The sequence below is a fragment of the Pygocentrus nattereri genome, chromosome 3 (assembly GCF_015220715.1).
Source record: "Pygocentrus nattereri isolate fPygNat1 chromosome 3, fPygNat1.pri, whole genome shotgun sequence".
Classification (NCBI taxonomy): Eukaryota; Metazoa; Chordata; class Actinopteri; order Characiformes; family Serrasalmidae; genus Pygocentrus; species Pygocentrus nattereri.
This window is the reverse complement of record NC_051213.1, coordinates 45,418,627-45,444,668: the sequence shown is the minus strand read 5'-3', so window position 1 is coordinate 45,444,668 and position 26,042 is coordinate 45,418,627.

Below are 26,042 nucleotides of genomic sequence, written 5' to 3'. Positions count from 1 at the left end.
ACACAAGGGGGCCAGATAGGCCCATAGCATAATCCACATAATGTTGTATACTGTAGCCTATTTATATATTATTATTTTTAATAAATAATTTAGGTATTCGTTATACGCCCCCGTACTAAGTCATCCCAAACAGAAGAATCACATTTTTATTCCAAAATGTATTCCAAACACTAAAGTGCAAGGAATATTTTTGCTTATTTTTTAAAATGGATTTGATTTGAATGATTTCAAGTACATTTTCCATGCATTTCTGTTTCCATAAGGGATTAAAAGAGTTTTTTAACAAGTTGTTATGAAGAGATGATCAGTCGTTTCTTTGAAAACGCTGTTCACCATGTTGAGATATTGTGCCACTGTTGTCGTTATTTCGAGGTAATAAAGCACTGCTGTTGACCACAACTGTCAGAAGCAGAAGGCCGGAAAAACATGCTCTTCTTTGTCTCTGGTACTTAGCAGCGCGGGGCTTCCAGTCAACAGCATAAACACACAAAGCAGGATTCTCTGCGCTGGAAAACTCAGCTGTGGTTCAGCTCAGGCATAGCGGGATCCCAGGCTCTGTATCGAAGCATAGAAATTCACTTTCTTCCACAGCTTTTTCGCTCCAAAGTCTGGAAACAATGAGCCGTATGTATCTGTTTACAAGCCAGAAAGGACTTCACTGGAATTCAACCAGGAAGTGCTGACATTTGTCTCACCACGCACTGGATGAGGAAATGTGTTACGCAAGACTTGTTTTGAAAATCTCTTCTGCAGAAACGTTCACGGTCACGTTTCAAAATGCCCTGCGAAGAAAAGGACGACAGGCTGCGGTCTTTTAAGGCTCTTTTTGTGTGGATTACTCATTTTCTCGGGGGGATTTTGCCCAGCAACTGTGGATTATTGGAATTAGCAGGCACTGAATTTGATGCATAATAATAAGGTAGGCAGAGTGGAGTTCTTATGGCTTCTCAGACTCAGTAGTTCTGCTGTGTGCTGTTAGACTGTGTTTTACAGGCCACCTCACGATCCTGTGCTCAAAAAAAGACTTTTTTTAGCAAGAAATTGCATTAATCTTAATCTAAGTAGTGCAGGAGTTGATTTAATGAAAATGTGCATACATGCCAGTTTCATTTTAAGAGTGCACTCACTTTTTCATAGTGCTGTCAGTCAGACACAGCCAACTATGCATTCCTGCAGGCTGGACCGAATCTACAACCTCATTTTCAAAAAAATGCACATTTTTTTTGCAATGCAAAATGGAAATAAAGCAAAACGCAATGATGTGCAAATCTTTGAAAGCCTATATTTATTTGAAAATAGTGCAAATACAAAATATCAGATGTTGAAACTGAGAAATTTTATTGTTTTTTGAAAATGATATGCCCAGTTTTTGAGTTTGATGCCAGCAACACCTTCCAAAAAAGTTTGGAAGGGGGAAACAAAAGGCTGCTAAAGCTGTGTAATATATATATATATATAAAAACACCCGGTGGTCGATTGGCAACAGGTCAGTGGCATCACTGGGTAGAAAAGGGGCATCCCAGAAAGGCTGAGTCTTTCATAAGTGAACTTTTTTTGGAGCTACGGTCCACCCATTTAGACTTACATTACCACTCCCCCCCACCCCCACCCCCTCCCCTTTCTGGATGGGCCACCCATTTAGACTTACATTACCACTCCCCCCCACCCCCACCCCCTCCCCTTTCTGGAGCTACGGTCCACCCATTTAGACTTACATTACCACTCCCCCCAACCCCCGCCCCCTCCCCTTTCTGGAGCTATGGGCCACCCATTTAGACTTACATTACCACTCCCCCCAACCCCCGCCCCCTCCCCTTTCTGGAGCTATGGGCCACCCATTTAGACTTACACTACCACTCCCCCCAACCCCCGCCCCCTCCCCTTTCTGGAGCTATGGGCCACCCATTTAGACTTACATTACCACTCCCCCCAACCCCCCCCCCCTCCCCTTTCTGGAGCTATGGGCCACCCATTTAGACTTACATTACCACTCCCCCCAACCCCCGCCCCCTCCCCTTTCTGGAGCTATGGGCCACCCATTTAGACTTACATTACCACTTCCCCCAACCCCCGCCCCCTCCCCTTTCTGGAGCTATGGGCCACCCATTTAGACTTACACTACCACTCCCCCCAACCCCCGCCCCCTCCCCTTTCTGGAGCTACGGGCCACCCATTTAGACTTACACTACCACTCCCCCCAACCCCCGCCCCCTCCCCTTTCTGGAGCTACGGTCCACCCATTTAGACTTACATTACCACTCCCCCCAACCCCCACCCCCTCCCCTTTCTGGAGCTACGGTCCACCCATTTAGACTTACACTACCACTCCCCCCAACCCCCGACCCCTCCCCTTTCTGGAGCTACGGTCCACCCATTTAGACTTACATTACCACTCCCCCCAACCCCCACCCCCTCCCCTTTCTGGAGCTATGGGCCACCCATTTAGACTTACACTACCACTCCCCCAAACCCCCGCCCCCTCCCCTTTCTGGAGCTATGGGCCACCCATTTAGACTTACACTACCACTCCCATCCACCCACCACGCCCGCTCCTGCCCCCGACCCCGCCCCCTCCCCTTTCTGGAGCTATGGGCCACCCATTTAGAGTTATACACTTACACACTTGTCCATGCCTGTGGACCTACGCCCCCAATGGGAGGTTTGCCATCATGCATTAATACCTATTTACTATTTCTTGCTCTAAACAGATACATAGAGCCATCTAGCCACAAGGGGGCACAACAAGTATGTTCCATGTTAGGCTTTCCGACTCCAGCCCTGAGCTGCATCCATGTTAGTTGGATCAAACTTCCTTCCCTGTCTGTTTTCTTTGATTTCGCCTGCTATAGTCTCGCCATGGGGACCAACATGTTACGTCAGCAGGTTATTTAGTGAGGCAAAGAGATCAAAATCAAAGAAATCAGACAGCAAAGGATGCTTCTTTCAACTACCTGGACGCGGCCCTGGAGTACCCTCTGCCCCACACATTTTAGTATTTTCTCAGCTCTATTACACCTGCTCCAGCCCATCAGCTAAACAATGAGCCCCTCCTGTTTTAAAGGGGCTTTGTTAAAGCAGAGGAAGCAGTATGCAGGACAGAGGGGAACTCCCGGACCAGGAATCTGTGTTTTAGTGAATAGTTTCATTCTTTTGATCTACATCTTTCCTAAATTGATGCCGACTAATAGCATGCGACTGTTTTTGGGGCATTACATTATGTTGTTTATTGTTTTATTGGGCTTTCTAGGTATTACAGGAATTCTGTGCCGACTTTTCAAGCACATATCTGTCGATGTTGATGCTGATGTTGATGCATGAATGTTTATAAAATGCAGAAATTATGGCTGGATTACAGAGAAATGTAATACCTACTTGCATCAATTTAGAAATGCATAAAACTGAATAAAATGCAGACGTAAACACACACATTTCCTGGCGTTTACAAGAGATGCACTGACATGGGAACTGTGGGCCAAGGTCGATATCTGATACTTTAAATGTATATATATATATATATATCACTGTTGTCGGAAGAAAACCTTGTATCTCCAAAATGGTAACTTTACAGGAGAAGGAAAAACTACTTTACTTTGAATGTAAGTCAATGGAACCAGACATTTTTATAAGTCATTTTAGGTGATTTCCTTTAGTCTATTCATCATGAAATTTACACACAATGTAAAGGACTGCAGGTATTTTCAAATTATGTCAAAAACTGAAAAACATCAAACATTGAAATAAGAGGTTTTCCTCTGACAGCAACGATATATAACACTGATCTCTGAGCATTTAATCTAGCTTTTTTTTTTTTTTACACCAGTCTCAATAAGTAAAATACTGCTTTTCATTCTAGCACGAATACGATTCGTTGGGTAGGGTGTGACAGTAGACGTTGCTTAGAGCTCCCATGTTCAGAAACTGCCTTGCAGACAGATATTTAGCACATTTTGAGCATTACTATGGAATAAATACTGCATTTCATTCCTCGGCCACTAGCTGGCAGTGCTACAACACAAACTGTGCCTCCTTACCTTCAGTTGACGGCAGAGGGGCACTGCTTTTACCTGCAAAGAACATGCAAACATAGATTTCAGTCACTTTCTTAAATATTAAGCATTAGCCAAGGTGTACCACGCAGGTCGTTCCACTGCTTGTAAAAGGACCTTTCTGAAGTCATTGCTGCACTGCATCTCCTGTCAGAGTGGTCAAAGGGTGACCACTGCAGGCATTTTTAATGTTATACAGTAACTTCTTTCTACTGATTGCATGTCGAGGATTTTAAGTCTAACTTGCAACAATGGTTGCATATTTAATCCGAGTATTTATAGCTGATTTTAAGTCATTGTCATCATCTTTGACCGCTTAGTCCAGATAGGGTCACGGTATTCTCCCACCACCTATACAGCACTGCACCGGTTCCCCATGCTGGACTTTGCGTGTGGTGGGCCCACATGGTCCCCCCCATGTTGTCTTTTCAGGCTGATCCTGGTCAGGTTACATGGGCTGCCCGGCCACCAGGCACTTGCCTAGGAACACTACCCCTAGGCCTGGCTCCAAGGCCAGGACCTGGTTACCCTCTCCCAGGCAGGGTCTTGTGTCCCTTAGTCATGGAGGACTTTTGGATCGAGTTAGTCTGGGTCTTCACTCCAGACCTGTAAGCTCTGGGAGACCTTATCCGGAGCATACTGCTCCAGACAACTTAGCTCTGAAGATCCCTAGACCACACAAGCCCTTCTGCCAAGGCAAGGCCCCGATCCAGGCCATGTTAAGCTTATAGAACTACTTTTTCCTGTATGTGCAGAAACCTCTCAGTCATTGCAAAGTCTTCTGTGAAATGGGAAGGAATAATGCACTTTCTTGCCTTTTTACATGAACATCACTTGTCACTGTATCTACTACCTGAGAAATGGTGAAGTATAAAGTATCTGCCGGTTTTGCTGTATTTTTCTTTTACAGGACGCATGTGATTTTACAGGCTGTCGGGATTTGCTAAATCACACTGAGCAAACGCTCCACCCAGGGATAGATTACTGACCAGGGCACTGGGGCCAGTACTGGGGCCTCAGGCTGAGGTTTGCGGGGCCAATATGAAATGAAGGAGTGGCTCTTGAATGTATAGAAGTGACTAAATCAATTCTTCTTCTTCTTTCGGCTGCTCCCTTTAGGGGTCGCCACAGCGGATCATCTGCCTCCATCTTGCCCTATCCACTGCCTCCTCTACTTTCACACCAACCATCTCCATGTCCACCTTCACTACATCCATAAACCTTCTCTGAGGTCTACCTCTTCTCCTTCTACCCAGCAGCTCCATCTCCAACATTCTTTGCCCAATATATCCACTATTCCTCCTCAACACATGTCCAAACCATCTCAACCTGGCCTCTCTGGCTTTATCTCCAAACGGCTCCACCTTCACTGTCCCTCTGATCTGCTCATTTCTAATCTTGTCCATCCTTGTCACTCCCAACGAAAATCTCAGCATCTTCATCTCCGCCACCTCCAGCTCAGCCTCCTGTCTTTTAGACAGGGCCACAGTCTCCAAACCAGACATCATAGCAGGACGCACTGCTGTCTTGTAAACCTTCCCTTCCACTCTTGCTGCTATCCTTCTGTCACACATCAGCCCTGACACCCGTCTCCACCCACTCCATCCTGCCTGCACCCTCTTCTTCACCTCTTTTCTACACTGTCCATTGCTCTGGATGGTTGACCCAAGATATTTGAAGTCATCCACCTTTACGACCTCTACTCCTCGCATCTTCACCTTTCCACCTGCCTCCCTCTCATTCACACACATGTATTACATCTTGTCTCTACTGACCTTCATTCCTCTCCTCTCCAGTGCAAACCTCCACCTCTCCAGACTCTCTTCCACCTGCTCTCTACTCTCACCACAGATCACAATGTCATCTGCAAACATCATGGTCCATGGAGCCTCCTGCCTGACCTCATCTGTCAACCTGTCCATCACCATTGCAAACAAGAAGGGGCTCAAAGCTGATCCCTGATGTAACCCTACCTTCACCTTGAAACCATTTGTCACTCCAACTGCACACCTCACCACTGTCTCACTATCCTCATACATGTCCTGCAGCACCCTAACATACTTTTCAGCTACACCTGACGTCCTCATACAGTACCACAGTTCCTCTCTTGGCACCCTATCATATGCCTTCTCTAGATCCACAAAGACACAATGCAGCTCCTTCTGACCTTCTCTGTACTTCTCTACCAACACTCTCAACGCCTTAGCCTTGCTTCAACAACTCTTTCCCATACCTTCATGGTGTGGCTCATCAACTTTATACCTCTGTAGTTACTGCAGCTCTGCACATCACCCTTGTTCTCAAAAATGGGGACCAGTACGCTGCTTCTCCACTCATCAGTCATCCTCTCACTCTCCAGGATTTTGTTAAACAACCTGGTTAAAAAGTCCACTGCCTTCTCTCCTAAACATCTCCATACCTCCACAGGTATGTCATCTGGACCAACTGCCTTTCCATTCTTCATCCTTTTTAAAGCTGCCCTCACTTCCTGATCCACTATCTCTCCCCCCGTTGTCCTCCTCTCTCTCTTGTTTTCCTCATTCATTAGTTCTTTAAAGTACTCCTTCCATCTACTCATCACTCTCTGTTCACTCACTAGTACATTTCCCATTTCCCTCTCTATCCTTTATCAGACTAACCTGCTGTACATCCTTTCCAGCTCTATCTCTCTGTTTAGCCAAACGATACAAGTCCTAAGTGACTAAATCAATTAAATAAAGGAAATTAAATGAAATCTGTTCAGAGGCCAGATTTCTGATTTTCAATTTGATTATTGATATTGTCATTATACCTGTCCAGGGTGTATCCTGCCTTCTGCCCAATGACCACTGGGATAGGCTCCAGCACCCCCCCCCACCCCCCCAGGGGCCTGAGGGAGAAGCGGCTTAGAAAATGCGTGTGTGTGTGTGTGTGTGTGTGTGTGTATTCACTGATTTTGCACTATGAGTCAGTTTGTCTCTAAAGGAAACAAAATAAAAAATTACACGTAAAGCTTCTTCTGTGTCTATGTAATCTCTGTTAGCCCCCTTAAAATCCTGTTCTTCAGTGGTCAGGACCCCCATTGACCCTCACAGAGCAGGTACTATTTGGGTGATGGATCATTCTCAGCACTGGAGTCTCACTGCTCGAGTTTTATACACTCTCTGTCCACTCTATTAGACGCTCCTACCTTGTCAGTCCACCTTGTAGAGGTAAAGTCAGAGACGACAGCTCATCTGCTGCTGGACAGTTTGTGTTGGTCATCCTCTAGTCCTTCATCAGTGGTCACAGGACGCTGCCCACATGACGCTGTAGGCTCGATATTTTAGGTTGGTGGACTGTTCTCAGTCCAGCAGTGACACTGAGGTGTTTAAAAACTCCAGCAACACTGCTGTGTCTGATCCACTCAGAGCAGCGCAACACACACTAACACACCACCACCACCACATCCGTGTCACTGCAGTGCTGAGAATGACCCACCACCCAAATAGTACCTGCTCTGTGAGGGTCCAGGGGGGTCCTGACCACTAAAGAACAGGGCTACGCCACGGACTGTAGACAGTTTGGGATCCACCCAAATCAGATCGAAACAAATGATTCATTCTGCTCAAACAGTTTGAATCACAGCAAGTGCAGACTTTATAATGACTGAGAAGATTGATAGTCTCTAAAAAGGGAGCGTGGAGCCAAGAATGAGAACCCAAGACTAGTTCAATCACAGGTCACCACGGTGACAAAGTTAGAGCTGTGGTGGTGAGCCGCAGGCATCACAGCCGTAGACATGTGACAACCCAAAATGTATTGTGGTGCAATAACTACAATACACAGCAAGTCCTTATCCACCCATAGTAGAAGCAGGAGATACAAAAAGATGACTTACATGAGCACTTCAACGTCTTATTAAACTGCAATATAAAAATACATAGTCAAAGTTAGAAAACATTTCAAAAGTATGCAACACATTAAATAACTGAAGTTTATTTGATGTCTGTAGTCATTACAACAAGTAACTGTAATAATGAAGAATCACAATGTGATAAACATACGTCAATGCCGGGGCAGCTGAGGCGAAAGGTCAGTAAATTAGGGCAGGTGTCCATTGTAACGGTGTCTGTGGTGGCAGAGATGACTGGATCAACATAATCATCAGCTGAGGCCACCATCCTTTCCTGAAAAAGAAAAAGAAGAGTATGAATTAAATAGTATGTGATTACGCACTGCTGACACAACACAGAACACAAGTGTTACCCAGCTTAATATTGTGTCATTGTGCCAAATTATCACACTTATTCTAAACTATATAACAGTGAGTCATACAGGGCTAGAAATGCATAAGCAAGTCTATCAGAGATTTACTTAAAGCCTTAGGGAACCTAAATGTGTATTTTATATACAAATTAAGTAGGTTAATATTGATCTTATGGGCACCCAAAGGCCTACTCCCATTTCTGATTTTTACCCCTACCCCTTGTTTTCGAGTGTCTCCTTGCTCCTTGGAACTGAGTTGGTTGAAATCTTTCCTATGAAATGGGGCCCTCAAATAAAGAGCATCACTTCATTATCAGCTACTAGCGCTGCTCTGTAGGCGACCCTGCCCGTCTGCAGTGACCGCAGAGGAGGGTGAAGTTCAGCTCCTCACTGCTGGGCTTTAGTTACATTTATGAAATCATGTGGCTTCAAAGAGGGGGCAATTATTTATCATTTTAATTATTTACCCACCCCCTAATTCTTCAGTGATATGAAGCTGAAGTCAGATATTCTCCAGGTTCTCGATCGAATTTTCCAGTTCCACCTTAAATGGAGCAGCGGTTACATTCTGGCGCTTCAGGTGTCAGACCGGCTGGACTATTTAAGGTGGAACGGGAATGTTATGGGATTGGGCCCAAGTATCAGTGTCCACTAATTGACCACTGTAATTCTCCTCTTCCAGGGGGCGGTTTTACTCTTAAGCAGTACCCTAACCAATCACAAGGCTGATGTGGATTGCCACAAAACCCTCTCGGTCTTCAAATAAGAAGAACAGAGCAAAAGTCTAACCACCAAGCAAAAGTTAGTTAACCCAGCAACATAACTGTCTGCCTGTTGTTTGTCCGTACGACAACCCGGGATGATAAGCGGCTCAGATAACGTGTGTGTGAATACGGCGGAGGTCTACAATAGCACTTCACTCATTTCTAGTCGCTGTTGGGTTTAGCTCTGCATCAGTGGTGCTGCGGGATGGCTTAGCCTCATAGCTGCTAATTTGGACAGTATCCGTCTTTGTCTTGGCTGTTTTGACTACATGTGGGGTAAAGGGGTAAAGGGGTAAAGTGTTTAGACCTGATGTTTGGCTGAACTGTTCGTTTCACTCACTTCAAAGTGTTAAAGATAGAGGTTAAGAGAGAGAGGAGGAGGAATTTAGCATTTACATCAATGCTCCAATAAGCAGCACACGTGGGATCAGTCATTTTCTTGGTGATGGAAAGTGGAAGTCTGAAGAGAACTTGGCCGTTGTTGAGCGCTGTCGCGACACACGGAGGGTCAGGAGCAGGGGCCGCCAGAGACCAGGCGATGAAGCACAGCAGAACAGCCGCACCTGAGAACATATACAATGACACGTTTAATGCAGTCAGTCAGCCTGTAAACCCCCCACACACAGTTACCACACAAAGCCCAACAGTGACTGTGATCACTGTTGGGCTTTGTGATAATAATAATAATAATAATAATAATAATAATAATAATTTATGGCAGTAATTCTACCCACGAGCAGTCGGGCTGAACGATTTGGGGAAAATATCTAATTTTTCCATCTAATACTGACTGCAATTTAAATTGCAATTTTATCTAAATTGAGATTCAGACACTCAACACTCAACGACCCATTTCATGCATGGTGAAATGATGGAGAACATGTTGTGTATGGTTCTATAGAGCACCTATTTGGAAAGGGTTCTATACTACCAAAACGTTCTTCTATTACTACAAGCTTGCAAGCTTGAGCTTGTAACAACAGCAGAACCCTTTTTGGTGCTATACAGGAACAATAAACCCATTCTCTATCACTCTTCTATCTGAAGAACCATTAGGACTGTAAATATTAGTGGAAGCCTGTGAGAAATGAACCAGAGGGGAGGTGGTGTCCCACCACCGAAGTCCAGCTTAGTTTGGGTTTTGGTTCCACCTTAACCACTGTTGAACCACTGTTGAAGATACTGACATAAATCTCAACCCCAAAGTCAAGGTAATCTGCCTCTGCATTCTCTGCTCACACGCATTTGCATCTTCGGCTGCCCAAGGCCGTTCACAGGGAAATTCAAAAGAACGTTTACAAGTCAGATCTTCATTCTTCTCACGGCTCATTTTCTTTGCTCCAACCACATACATGTCAGTCAGGCATGGTAAACAAGATGAAACACCTGAAGTGCATGAGAAATCAAAAGTGATGGAGCCCATCACATTTTATGTGAGGCATTTTGAGGCTTTCGGCAGCCCTGCAGGTCCTGCCCACGGCACCTCTGTTGTGTCTAGCCACAATGATTATGTGACAACAAGAAAATGTAACATGTGTAGTGATCAAAAGTTTAACCAACCCTCTGAGACGTCCAGGTTAATTAGACAACTCGCAAAGACTCAAGGGAAGACATAACAAACCCAAAAGGAGCCAAAGCAATTTATAACTACAGAAGAATGTAGCACAGATGAATTGAGGGGAGGCTTAGGACGTCTAACAAGGTCAGTGATAAGCCAGATTAACCATGGCTGGGACGCATCTGTATGATTCTTATCTGTTTCCATGAACAGAATTACTTCCTCAGAAGATTAATAACGACTGCTCGCTTTCTCTGACTGCTTCAGCACTGTAGCTCCAAGAAACCAGAACCAAAACAGAGTGCACACCTTGCTTGTGGTTTTGCAAAAGATAATGTAAATCACTGAGGGAGACAGCTAGCCCATGCAAATACAGATGGATAACTGCCCAGGACACAAGGCCATCAGTCACAAAAGAATAAAATTTGCAGAGCAAACAAAGAAGTGGCTAGACTGACCGTCCCAGAGTCCAGACCTCAACCTCATCACTGAATGTGTTTGGATTATTTGGATTATAAGAAGCAGAAAAAACAACCAATTTCTAAGACTGAACTTTGCAGTAGATTTCTTTGAAAAGCTGAAAGCAACTTACAAGGTGATCATTTTACACAGGTGGGTCAAGGTGGTGTTAGGAGTCTTGCCCAAGGACTCTTATTGGTATAGTTTAGGGTGCTTGCCCTGTTGGGGGAACTGAACCCCAGTCTACAGTGTAGAGAGCACATCAAAGGTCTTAACCACTACACTAACCAAGCACATAATAATGCTGGCTGGTCTCTGATTTTGCACAGCACTGTAAATGTTATCTGTTCTCAGGACACTCAAGTTTTATATTATTATTGACTTGGAATTATGTTGTTGCCATTCAATTGCCTTTGAAAGATGGTGCGTGATAGTGGTGTTAGGGATTACTCTTCCATGACTCATTTTAGCATAAAAGTTCTATTTTTACACAATACTGTTCGAGTGTGTTGGGCCCAAAGACTCCTGTGCCTTGGGGAGTTGTAAGAACATGATCCATCCCTGATTAAACATAGTCTGCTGCTATTTTGTCATGTCCAGTACGTATGTCTGTCAGAATTTAACCCACAGTATGGCTGCGTCCCAAATCCCAGGCCTCTTAGTCAACCTCTGAGCAGTTGTACATAAACACATGGAGGCTCACCATCCACAAATTACCCCCTAGAGTACTCCCTACACTTTCATCACTGACACACACAGCAGCCACAGTGGTTTATTTAGGTTTACCACATCAGCAGTGCTAATCTTTATAATGTTCTGCATTTAAGCTGAACTAAATAAGAATTAGTTCATATTCAATACTGCAGATAATGTCATTTATTCATCAAAGTTGTGTAAAAAAAGTGCAGATTTGACTGGCTTTCATACAAACTAAGCTGCATCTGATTCACAGAATCTCTTACGACAGACATCTGAACACAGACGATAGCCTCAGTGCGTGAAATCAAGCGCAAGCTTACCAGCAGCTGTATTGCATACATACTGTGGTTAAAGAATTTCAATAGAAAAATTAGTCATGAGTATTGAGAAGATAACATATGATGCATCTCCGGTTGTTCTGGCCTACTGATGCATTCCAGAATCAAAGGGATTTTCCCTGCCTTTATCATTTCTTAACCGCAATATGCATGTATGGTGCTCTCTGCACATTTATTTCCACTTGATGGGATGGGAAAGTTTACTAGTAAATGAAACAAAAAATATTCCATTCTTGTTAGTTTGTAATTTGATTGAATGATTAGTAAATATATAAAATAAAGCCATTTACCTGATTTTTCCACTGACAGTAACAGAACCAAAAATGAGATTCAACCATTTCCCCGTTTTTCGGAACAGGTTTCAAAATGAAAATCCGATGAGCAAAAGGTACACAGACTGTTTTTACGTTCATATCTATCCAGAAACCACATAACATACATAATTACTTACTGAGAATCTTCTGTACCGACAGCGCTGTAACTGAAATTGATTGATATCTATATAACTGTCATCCAACCACACCATAGTGTGCTCTAGTCCAGGGGTAGATACCAGCGGTAGATAACGTGAACAAAGAAATAACATATGGGACCAAATAAATCGGAACCGAGCGCTCAGGTATGCAGGGTGTATGCTAGATGGCGCTCCCTTCACATTTAAACGACTACTCATTCGTTCAATGAAAACTGGTCCCATCTCTTCCAGTTTCACAGAGAGGTGGGATAAAAGTTGGCTGGCATGGCAAAAATGTAGATCTAGATCTAAATTGATCTAGATAAGCATTAAAGAAAAAAAAGGAATAATGTATTATTGATGATAATTCAAGGTATTCAAGGAGATTTTATTGTCATTCGCATCACATAGTACATGAGGTGGAACGAAATTAAGATCTCATGGTCCAGTTTACACCCAAGAGCTGTTATTAATGATTAATGATTAATGATTAATGATAATAATGGTCATTTTAGCTTAGCAGCCTAAAATCTGGAGTACAATAAATACACGAACTATCCGTTTAAAGCAACAGTCAAGACCAAAAACCTGCCCAAAGCTGCTTTTTAAGGAAATATCTGATGATTCTGATATCACTGAGCATCCTTTATCAGACGGTATCGTGTCTTCATGCCACCGAAGTTCTTCTAAAGCAGTCCAGAAGTCAGGAATTTCTGTGTTTAAGACATATTTAAAGGGTTTCACTTCATGGATGGGTTAAATGTGGAGGTGAAATTTTATGGGTCACTTAATCTTAATCTGCACTAGGTGACCCCTTAACTATCCAGGTTTATTACATGCAAAGGCTTATTATTCAGTAACTACAGGGACTTTCCTTACGTTATAGACGTGTCTACGTAAAAACGGCTCGTTGAGAGCTTGGAATTAACGTAACACTCAGAAAGGTTGAACGGTCAGTTACGGGTCACAAGCCAATACTAATACTACACTACTGTCTGGTTACGGTTTGGTTTTTTCTGCATTTACAATCTGTTACTCCGTTAACTGGCACAAGACACAGGCCTAATTCTGTGAGCGGTAGTAGTTCATTCTAGTTCCTTCTCTTCGGCTACACGTAATACTATTTTAAAGGATTTGAGGTCCTCAATGATTTCATGTGAGGAAATGGGCCTATTTTGTACATTCAGGTAACAAATCTTTTCAGTTCTGTTGTGTTGCTTCAGTTCCAACTGCTATGCTGTTGATCACCTCTCACTTTCGAGCTAAAGCACTTTGTTTTGGGCCAAAAGGATCAAAAAAGGAGAAGAAGAAGAAGAAGGCCTAAAAAGCCTCACTGCCATTTTAAGGCAGATACTCTGCATCCCCGCTCACGTGCACAGTGACACTCCTCACTGCCTCTAAACCACGAGATGGCGGGTAGAGTTAACAGCGCCGTCAGATCAGTATGACCATCTTTTAGATAACTTGCTGGTTTGACACTTACATTTCAAACCAAATGAAACCAAATGAAACCAAGCCACGTCCCTCACAGCTTCATTCAAAAACGTACTAGTAACACAGCTACTGACTTTCTGGGCGCAAGTTTGAATGGTAATAAATCCCAAATGCAATGGGATTCGATGCAGAAACAGCACTCAATCACACAGTGTGGCGTATTTAGCTGTGTAGTTCTTCCTGTGGGGTCAATAGGGTGAATAGTTTCAATGTGATGCGCTACTTTTAGATGCTCATCTTAAAATAAGTTCACTTCTCACACTTTAAAGATTAGGAGTATTGCGATCCATATTGGCTGATACTTGAGGTATCGGTATCGGTATCGGTATCGGTATCGGTATCGGTATCGGTAACACTGCGGCATCTACAACCGAAAGATTACTCTTTTTTTTTTAAAACCGAAATCTCAGTTTGAAAGAGTGCCATTTTCAAACCGGAAGCGCTGCAGTTGTTCTTATATAGCACATTCTAAAAATAGAGCTGTAGAACTGATGAACTTCCTGCAGACGAGTTAGACCAACAAAACAGCCAACATCACAACCTTTTTAATTTACTGGTAATCTGATGCGCTCAGTGTTCAAACCTCATGCCAAATAATAGAGAAAAACAGATATTCTGCTCTTCTTGCACCTTAATTTACAGAAAACGGATGAAAGAATATCTTGAATAGCCAAAGCTGCCAGCAAAGTGGATGGTTAGCCAAGAAGAAGCCAGATAACGGGTGTAGTGCTTAACCTAATAACTGCTCTACCAAATCAATGAACCAAATGTTACGCATGAATTAGATAAATGCCTCAATGACTACACAGAAAAGTCCACTACTGTGACGCTTTCCCTACTAAGACGGCTTCTGGCAGGTTGAATCCACAAGCGTGATGTACCTCCTGTTATCGCTGACGGATAAAGTAGCGCTTTACTGGTTTACAGCTACAGTAATTCTACTCCTTTTACAGCCCTGTGGTTATGCTTGAAGAAAGAAGAAGCACTTGCGTTCCTGGCAGTGGTAATAGAAAGTGTCTTGCTCTAAATATGGTGTTACTACTACGTGGAAAATGCGTACACTGCTAATACGCTGCAACGTGAATACATAGTAATGGTGGTTTTGCAGGGTATTTTTGTTATATTACTACATGCTGAGGTCATGACATGCTTTGTGGTATATTACAATGCACTGGTGACTGTCACACAGTTAAAGACCTGTATATTGTGTAGTGTAGTTTACTGTGTTGCACTGTGTAGTGTAGTTTACTGTACTGCACTGTGTAGTGTAGTTTACTGTACTGCACTGTTTAGTGTAGTTTACTGTGTTGCGCTGTGTAGTGTAGTTTACTGTGTTGCGCTGTGTAGTGTAGTTTACTGTACTGCACTGTGTAGTGTAGTTTACTGTACTGCACTGTGTAGTGTAGTTTACTGTACTGCGCTGTGTAGTGTAGTTTACTGTACTGCACTGTGTAGTGTAGTTTACTGTACTGCACTGTGTAGTGTAGTTTACTGTGTTCCACTGTGTAGTGTAGTTTACTGTGTTGCGCTGTGTAGTGTAGTTTACTGTGTTCCACTCTGTAGTGTAGTTTACTGTGTTGCGCTGTGTAGTGTAGTTTACTGTACTGCACTGTGTAGTGTAGTTTACTGTGTTCCACTGTTTAGTGTAGTTTACTGTGTGGCACTGTTTAGTGTAGTTTACTGTACTGCACTGTGTAGTGTAGTTTACTGTGTTGCACTGTGTAGTGTAGTTTACTGTACTGCACTGTTTAGTGTAGTTTACTGTACTGCACTGTGTAGTGTAGTTTACTGTACTGCACTGTGTAGTGTAGTTTACTGTGTTCCACTGTGTAGTGTAGTTTACTGTACTGCACTGTTTAGTGTAGTTTACTGTGTTGCACTGTGTAGTGTAGTTTACTGTACTGCACTGTGTAGTGTAGTTTACTGTACTGCACTGTGTAGTGTAGTTTACTGTGTTGCACTGTGTAGTGTAGTTTACTGTACTGCACTGTTTAGTGTAGTTTACTGTGTTGCGCTGTGTAGTGTAGTTTACTGTGTTGCGCTGTGTAGTGTAGTTTACTGTGTTCCACTGTGTAGTGTAGTTTACTGTGTTGCACTGTTTAGTGTAGTTTACTGTGTGGCACTGTTTAGTGTAGTTTACTGTACTGCACTGTGTAGTGTAGTTTACTGTGTTCCACTGTGTAGTGTAGTTTACTGTACTGCACTGTGTAGTTTACTGTGTTGCACTGTGTAGTGTAGTTTACTGTGTGGCACTGTTTAGTGTAGTTTACTGTGTTGCACTGTGTAGTGTAGTTTACTGTACTGCACTGTGTAGTGTAGTTTACTGTGTTGCACTGTGTAGTGTAGTTTACAGTGTGGCACTGTTTAGTGTAGTTTACTGTGTTCCACTGTGTAGTGTAGTTTACTGTGTTGCACTGTTTAGTGTAGTTTACTGTGTGGCACTGTTTAGTGTAGTTTACTGTACTGCACTGTGTAGTGTAGTTTACTGTGTTCCACTGTGTAGTGTAGTTTACTGTACTGCACTGTGTAGTGTAGTTTACTGTGTTGCACTGTGTAGTGTAGTTTACTGTACTGCACTGTGTAGTGTAGTTTACTGTACTGCACTGTGTAGTGTAGTTTACTGTGTTGCACTGTGTAGTGTAGTTTACTGTACTGCACTGTTTAGTGTAGTTTACTGTGTTGCGCTGTGTAGTGTAGTTTACTGTGTTGCGCTGTGTAGTGTAGTTTACTGTGTTGCACTGTTTAGTGTAGTTTACTGTGTGGCACTGTTTAGTGTAGTTTACTGTACTGCACTGTGTAGTGTAGTTTACTGTGTTCCACTGTGTAGTGTAGTTTACTGTACTGCACTGTGTAGTTTACTGTGTTGCACTGTGTAGTGTAGTTTACTGTGTGGCACTGTTTAGTGTAGTTTACTGTGTTGCACTGTGTAGTGTAGTTTACTGTACTGCACTGTGTAGTGTAGTTTACTGTATTGCACTGTGTAATGTAGTTTACTGTGTGGCACTGTTTAGTGTAGTTTACTGTGTTCCACTGTGTAGTGTAGTTTACTGTGTTGCACTGTTTAGTGTAGTTTATTGTGTGGCACTGTTTAGTGTAGTTTACTGTACTGCACTGTGTAGTGTAGTTTACTGTGTTCCACTGTGTAGTGTAGTTTACTGTACTGCACTGTGTAGTGTAGTTTACTGTGTTGCACTGTGTAGTGTAGTTTACTGTGTTGCACTGTGTAGTGTAGTTTACTGTACTGCACTGTGTAGTGTAGTTTACTGTGTTCCACTGTGTAGTGTAGTTTACTGTGTTGCACTGTGTAGTGCAGTTATATATCTTCCTACTGAAACACTGCAATTTCCCTCCAGAATCAATATCGTTTGTTCCTTCTTTCTATTCAAACATTAGTTAATATTAATATTAAGTGCGCAATTAGGACGTAGCGTTCCATTCCTTTGGTCGAGGCAGGGAAAGTTCATGCCTGCAGCTTACTGCTAAACTGACGTAACCAACCAAACAGTGGTTAAACTTCTGCATCCTGAATGACAAAAATGTGCGCAAGGCAGGAATAGAGTAGTCAATCGAGACAAAAGAGCTTCCTTTCTGCAGAAGTTCAGAAGAGAAAGCCGGAGACACCTGGGTCTTTTAGGGGCTGCTATACTAGGTTGCCTAAAGCTCTGGCTTGACCACAAGTCAAATAAGTCATAGTTGAATCTCCTTAACCCAAATGTAGACGATCAGTCGAGACTTATTTGGTGTCTGAGGTTTACTTATATTGCATATTTGGCAAATGAATTGGGAAAATCAATGTTGTCATTTCTTTTTTCCTGTAAGCAAAAACCACAATATGTATTATATCATATCATTTGTGAACTGTTACACCCACAACTGCATAAATAAGCATCAGATGTCAGTTTCGGGTATGAAAATGTCAGATGCAGTGTGAGTTTTGTTGCTGATGCTAGGTTTACATCCAGTTGTTTTATCTTTAACATATCAAACAAAAAAGACTTATAATATCAAACCAAACTGGCAAAATCTACATAAAATCTGCAAATTTAGCATAAAAAAGGCAAACTATGCAAATAAAAAAAACAAAAAAAACAACACAAACAAAGTTTAAGTTGGCTTGACAAAGCCGTTACAATGAAATCTCCGGTGGTTGCTAAGGAGTTGCTAGGCCATTGTTATGATACACCAGATGGCTGCTATGGTGTTGCTAGGCCTTTGTTGTGTTATTCCAGGTGGCTGCTATGGTGTTGCTAGGCCTTTGCTATATTATCCCAAGCAGTTGTTAAGGTGTTACTAGGTCATTGTTATGGTAACCCAGGTGGTTGCTATGGTGTTGCTAGCCCTTTGTTAGGTTAACCCAAGTGGTTGCTAAGGTGCAGCTACTCATTGCAATGGTATCTCAGGTGGCTGATATGGTGCTGCTAGGCCTTACTTATGTTATTCCAGGTGGTTGCTAAGCCATTGCTATGGTATCCAAGGTGGTTGCTAAGGTGTTGCCAGGCCTAGACTACAAGTCAAACAAGTCAGTTTAATCCCCTTACCCCAAATGTAGACGATCAGTCGAGACTTATTTGGTGTCTGAAGTTCACTTTAGTTTCCTACTGGACCTAAGAGGCTAACACTTTAGCAAGTAATGGAAGCTTGGCAGCCAGGTTAGCATGGTGCTAATTGCAGGCCTAAATCATCACACACTCGCCAGGTTGTAATCTCAATTAGCTCTGCTTATGGGGTTTCTGAGAAAAATGCTTATGAGAAAATTCAGGCGTCAAGGTGGCTGTTACTGTTTTCAGCGTTGTAGCGTTTTTCTTTTTATATTTTTATGACCTTTTTCAATATCGCACCAAATTGAGTTAAAAATGAGTACAAGAGTGAGAAAGTCAGAAATTACATAATATATTCTTGTGGTGTGAATAAAAATGTTACGTTAGTCTGCTTTGTTAGTTTTATTCTGTAGCTACAAAGGCTAATGTAGCTAACATGTAATGAAAGCTTTTAGGAGCCTGGTTAGCATCATGCTAGCAGTTGCGTATGTGGCTTATGGAAATGCACGACATATTGTGGAGACAAAAGTGCAGTACAATTTTTCACCTCATGATATGCACCCCAGATGTCTCAGCCATGGCAGTGATTGACACTATAAATGTCACAAAGAAAAAACGAGGGGGCTAAAAAAGACTGAATGGGTTTACTTCCATCAGTAGGCTGTCCCTAAATTGGTGCAACTGGTTTTTGTTCTAAACCAGGCATGTCATACTGCAGAACCTCCAGGCCAAAGTGCTGCAGAGAATAGCGTTTACCCTCATCTAACGCCCTGAATTTAATTCATGAAGTCCTTGCTAATTAGCTAAATCAGGTGGGTTTAATGAGACAGCGTGTTGAAGTCTGCAGTGTTCTGGCCCACAAGGACTGGAGCCTGACACATGTGGTCTACATTTACATTTACGGCATTTGGCTGACGCTCTTATCCAGAGCGACTTACAATTTTGATCATTTTACACAGGTAGGCCATGGCAGTGTTAGGAGTCTTGCCCAAGGACTCTTATTGGTATAGTGTAGGGTGTTTGCCCAGGTGGGGATTGAACCCCAGTCTACAGTGTAGAAGGCAGAGGTGTTAACCACTACACTATCCAACCAATCTAGACTCTCAAAGTTATGAATTGCATGCAGCTTAAGTTATTATGGTGTTGTAGCCCAGTAAAAACTAGACCCTCTTTAGCTACCTAAACAAGAAATCCGACTTTCTAAAACAGGCCCAAGTATCCAGAATGACCTAAACAAAGTAAAGGCAGCACACACACCCACAGCTGTTCACAATCACATTCTCAAGTCAAGCCAAGCATGACTAATGAGGACTGTTTAGACAGAGGTGCATTGCTACTGAGGGTATTTTGCATATGACATGCTGACATAGTTGGGATGTTTTCCACTGTTCCATTAAAAGCACTATTTAAATATACCCCGAAGAGACAACCACAAAGCAAGAAGACAACTTCCTGTCTTAACATCATTTTACATTTTTTGCATTTACATGTCTTCTAAGAATAAGATTGTGGCAGTTTTGGCAATTGTGTTTGCAAAATCAATGTAGTCATTTCCTTTTTCAGATATGCAAAAAACACAATGTGTGTATAATTTGCATGTTGTTACACCCACAACCGCATAAGCAGCAGGTTTAAGTTTCAGATTTGAAAATGTCAGATTCAGTGTGAGTTTTGTTGTTGAGACTAGATTGTTTTTCATCCAGTTATTTTATTTTTAACATATCAAACAAAAAAGACTTAATAAGACTTCACATAAGACTTCATAATATCCAACCAAACTGGCATAAAGTCTGACAAAGTCTGCAAATTTAGCATAAAAGGCAAACTATGCAAAAAAAAGACAAAGTTTAAGTTGGCTTGACAAAGCCGTTAGGAGGAAATCCCAGGTGGTTGCTAAGGAGTTGCTAGGCCTTTGTTATGTTATCCCAAGCAGTTGATATGGTGTTGCTAGGTCATTGTTATGGTACACCAGATGGTTGCTATGGTGTTGCTAGGCCTTTGTTGTGATATTCCAGGTGGCTGCTATGGTGTTGCTAGGCCTTTGTTATATTATCCCAAGCAGTTGTTAAGGTGTTACTAGGTCATTGTTATGGTAACCCAGGTGACTGCTATGGTGTTGCTAGGCCTTTGCTATGGTATCCCAGGTGGTTGCTAAGGCCTATCTAGGTTACTGCTATGTTGCTAATATATATGTGAGTCTGTATGCGATGATGGCCTTTGTGACATAATTTTTGGCAGTTAAATGTAAACTTTCTCAACATTCTGCATCTCATTTGGGGGGCAGTCGTTGGCTGGAAGTTAGGGAACTGGCCCTGTGACCGGACGATTGCTTGTTCAATCCCCAGAGCTGACACTCCATGACTGAGGTGTCCTTGAGCAAGACACCTAACCCCCAACTGCTCCCCGGGCGCCGTGGATAGGGCTGCCCACCGCTCCAGGAAAGTGTGCTCACTGCCCCCTAGTGTGTATGTGGTGTTTCACTTCACGGATGGGTTAAATGCGGAGGTGGAATTTCCCCGTTTGTGGGATTAAAAAAGTATCACTTAACATAAAGGAAAAAAAGTGGGTTGAACCCTGATTGGTGCAAAAATTCCACCGTGAAAGTACCAGGATCACTAGCATAAATAAGCATCATCCTATCATTATCAAACACCTTAACAATAAAGACTGCTTGCATTTTGATTGATTTTTATTATGCATCTAACATCTTGTCTGTTTGTCCATAAGTCACCCAAAGCATCATGGAGTGCAGGAATAACGTTGATTAAGCTGTTGATCTGGCTTGTTTTGAGAAGCTTCTACAGCTGTCCTGTACTGCGTCGCTTCTTCTGAGGCCTCTAAGGCAGCTGTGGAGCAGTTAAGGGTGTGGCTGGGCAGAGGGGGGGGGGCATTTTGCCAGATATTGTAACAGGCTAGGAATTTTTCTGAAATATTTTCTCAGGTCCACACCGCTAGAAGGAATCAGATCTTATCTTCTGTGAAAGTCCCAAAACTGGCACTATATTGTATCTGATCTGATTTTTGCTTCTTTAGATTTGCACTGGAGCCACCAGGCCAATGTAGCTGACCAGTCCCTGTGAGAAAAACCAAAAACACTGTGCTATAACGTCTGAAGTAGAAGCTCCTCAACAGTACAGAGTGCTGCACAGAGTGGGTTCACTTTATAATAATAATAATAATTTACTAACAGAAATGGGCAATCGTGATACATGACTGGGGGCAAATCTATAAATTCTATTTATTATATTTATAGCTTTGCTTTTTCATGCATTTTATGATCTACTGGAAGTACTCACTATAATTATGTGGTAAAAGTGCTTTGTGCTTTGTGTCATGCTGAATAAAACACTCCTATAAACACTGAGGTCATTAGAACTGCACATGTTCCCACTATATAAGGGCATGAGAAATCAATTAGGCAGTTACACGATCGACCACAGCTGGGTACTGTGACACTATACTGCTATACTGAATATCATTCCATGGATACTACAGGCTAAATATGGTTTTAATATAGAAAAAAGATCTCCAGTATATCTACACTGACTATGATATTAATATTGGACAACAGCAAAAAAAGGCTCAGTCACAAGCAGTGAGACAGCACAACACTACTATCCTGTCCTGTTTACATCGCAGGAACCTGTAACCATGGCTACCTGGTTAGACGGCACCAGACGTAGGCCTAAGTCCTTCAGTAGTAATGACTCATACACGATCCCAGTCAAATGTACTTAACCCTCTATTGCAGTGTTGCCTCAGGGCAACAAACTCATTTCCTCACATTAAAATAACATTATACATATTTAAAGACAATAATAGGGTTAACAATAAAATTGAACATGTACTTGGTCGTAATCTCTAAGTGGGCACTTTCAGACCTTTTTTTTCATGAGAATTTGCAGAAATAGGTTTGTTGCCTAGAAGCAACACTGAGACACCAGTATGGATTTAGCCAGTCACAAGCCGGGTCTCACCACTTCAGGGAAAACGGCTCCATGCCATTCCTTCACACGTCGCCTCAAGGCAACATAGTCCAAAAAGCCCCCTGCACACATTATTATTTTTTACAAATGTTTTAAAATACAATAATCAGGACCAATTAGAAGTAATCATAATATGTAACTTTATAACTATATAATTTAATAATCAAGGATCATTTTATGCAAGAATGTCGTTTTTATTTTTATGAGGAAACAAGCCCACTTTACACACACACACACACACACACACACACACACACACACACACACACACACACACACACACACACACACACACACACACACACACACACACACACACACAGCTTCCACCTTTCTCGCCCTGACCCGCTCTCTCCCTCCCTCTTCTTCTCCCTGACGTTCTCTTTTTCACATTCTTCTCTCTCCCTTTCCCCCTCCCTCCCCTTTTCCCTTCTTTCCAATTCTCATTCCCATTCTCCTTTTCTTTCTCTCTCCTTCTCCCTCCCTTTTTTCTGCTTCTCTTTCTATTTCTCACTCACTCACTCACTCACTCACTCACTCACTCACTCACTCACTCCAACAGAAACCCGTCTTATCTGATCCGCTCTACCTCACAATGGTTTTATAGCATTGCTTTGCTGGCATGAGGCCTTTAAATTTAACATTTATTTAGGTGTTCAAATGGGTCAAATGAATAAAAAGCAGATGTTTTAGATTTTAGAATATAAGCGTAGTAACCCAGCGTCACCCAAGTATTCTGCTTTCCAGAGCACAATAAATACACACATCAGTGGAAATATCAGCCCACATGATAAGCAAATAGCAGCTGTTATCATTGTGCATCCCCAGCTTAAAGCAATCACAGACACCAGTTACAGTAGGATAAAAGTGATATTAATGCAGTGTAACACTCCAAAAGGTGAAAAGGTCAGCTATGTGTCACGAGGGAATCCTGCTATTCAGTCATGCTGTGAGGTTCCTGTAATAGTAACGACTTACTTAACAAGCCACTTAATAAATAGCTCACTGTGTCACTCACGCTGGCTGACTTAAAAGCTCTTCACGATTAGAAGGAAGTGTTTACACTGAGAATCAAGTGTCAGTGACCGGATGATGAAACATGTTATTGCTGTATTAAAAACACTTATGTCTTTATTCGTATCCATCACGAGAACAGGGCTTAACTATCAGGCTGTAAACAGAAAGGCAGTAGACACTGGTACAGTCATACCAGAGTACACAATTCTTTGTCTACTGTTACAGGTGGGTGACCCTGTGGCCTCCTCCATCTGACCCCCAGTGAAAACAGCTCTAGTGTGGAGGCGCTGGGATGTACTGAGCCTTTTGCAGCAGCTTCCAGGCACAAATTCTGCCTAATATGTACAAAACTGGCATACAGCACTGTGCGGAAGTCTCAGGCACCCAAGACACATTTTCAAAATTGGTTTATTTGTGTAGTTTGTGTTTATTTGCTGAAAAAAAAGTGTTAATATTTGAATAAACAAAATTCATAGAATATTAATTAATAATTATATATATATATATATATATATATATATATATATATATATATATATATATATATATATATTATTAGTAGTAGTGCCTGAAAGGCGTGTTATTAATAGGTTACCTTTAACAAAGGCAGCAGAGAGTGGCTAGACAGATGGAGGCATTTACCAATAGAAGAAGCTTTCAGGACTTAATGACCCCTATCACTTCAAGTAATTACGCCTTTGGTTTTATGAGCTGGGCTAGAATTACTCCCGGTACGATGATTTTTATTGGGAAAGAACTTTCATGTGTAAGCTGCTTAGCTGGCAGATTGTGCACTGTTTGTGTGAATAGCTGCAGCCTTAGTAAACTGCGTAATAACGTGGGGGCTTATTTTAGCAGTGTACTGCATGCACATGTGGCCCTTCACATCGCCTGATCCAGGAAGCCAATCATAGACCAGAGAGGCATCACAGGATGTCCTTTCACTCTCCCTCCCTCACTATGACTAACCGGACGTTGGTCTTTAAGCACCCAGCCTGCCGTCCTAGAGCAGCAAGGAATTTGTTTCTGGATGTTTTCAAGTTCTCCAACTTTTCTGGTTTAAAGCCCTCTCCGTGGACATGAACCCCTTGTATGAGGGTCATTCTACAAAAATGTCCACTTTGTTTTTATCCATTCATCGGAGTCACTGGTGTTGCTGATCGTCACTGGTGTTACTTAAGAAAGGCCACGCCAGTGACGTTTTTAATGAGAAATGCATTTCACCAAACGGCTGCTTCAGAGCATCAAACCACATCTGGTCATTCATAGAATATCCACTAAACTACGGAATTTTATCCATTTGTTTCCCGTTTTTTTCACAATTACCCAAGACTAAAGTCGGTCACACCTGTGACTTCGACTAAAAGCTGCACATGAAATCATGAGCCAAGTGAGAAAATTTCTGAGTACTAAAAAGACGCAGCGGACTCACCATGTGGGTCTCTTGACAGATCTTCAGAAAACAGGTCAAAGTGATGTCATCAGTGGGATTTTTATTTCAAAATACAAGATTTTTACAAGACACAGTAACACCAGTGACACGACTCCTGGGGACAACAACCTTCATTATATGCATTATAATATTCGTCACTCGTTTTCTTTATGTCATTTAATTTATACATTTCATAGTCATGTAAAAGATTATTGCAGTTAAAATAGCAGAAAAACATGTTTTTCCCTCAAAATACGGCCTCACCCTTCACACATGACTGTGAGAACGAGCACGTCTGTGGTGCTTGGAATATTCTATATAACTGATTTAAAAACTAATATTGCTAAATTGGGGCTCAAGAAGGTGTAACTGTTAAAATAACTTATTGTTTTGTTTTAAAACAGAAATAAACTGCAACCCTAACATGTTTTCCAAGTATACTATATCTGTAAACGCTAGGGACCCAAAAATGCTTCCATAGACTGACTAAGAACCTGAGAAAAGCTCGTTACTTTGCAGTGAAGTCCCTGTAGTTACTGAATTATATGTCTTTGTATGTAATAAGCCTGGAATATTAAGTGGTTAGAAGGGAAATTTCACAGAGTTTTTCACATTTCTGCATAATTAAATGGATGAGATGTAAACAACTGCTGCTGCCACCACCGTATAACAGACCAAGATTAGCATAGCTAACAGCTCGACACACAAAAACTGACTCACTGCCTCAGATTAGAGTCTTTATTCTCAAAAGCGGCATCAGCGAAGCCTCGTGTGTTGTGAAGCTTTTTGTGTCCTGCTCACTTAGCTAACGTTAGCCTCTAGTGCTAACAAGTACAGTGGTTTATAACGCTGTAGCATGCTAAGCTATGCAGCAGGCTATGCTACACTGCTGCTACTAAAACAGCTCTACACCATATCGGACGGTTTATTAGACAGATGTGGAACATCAGTTTGACACTGTTGTAGTTTTAAACACCACCATCGTTTATTTATTGGAGCTGAATGTTCACTACATCTGAAACGTTAAGTT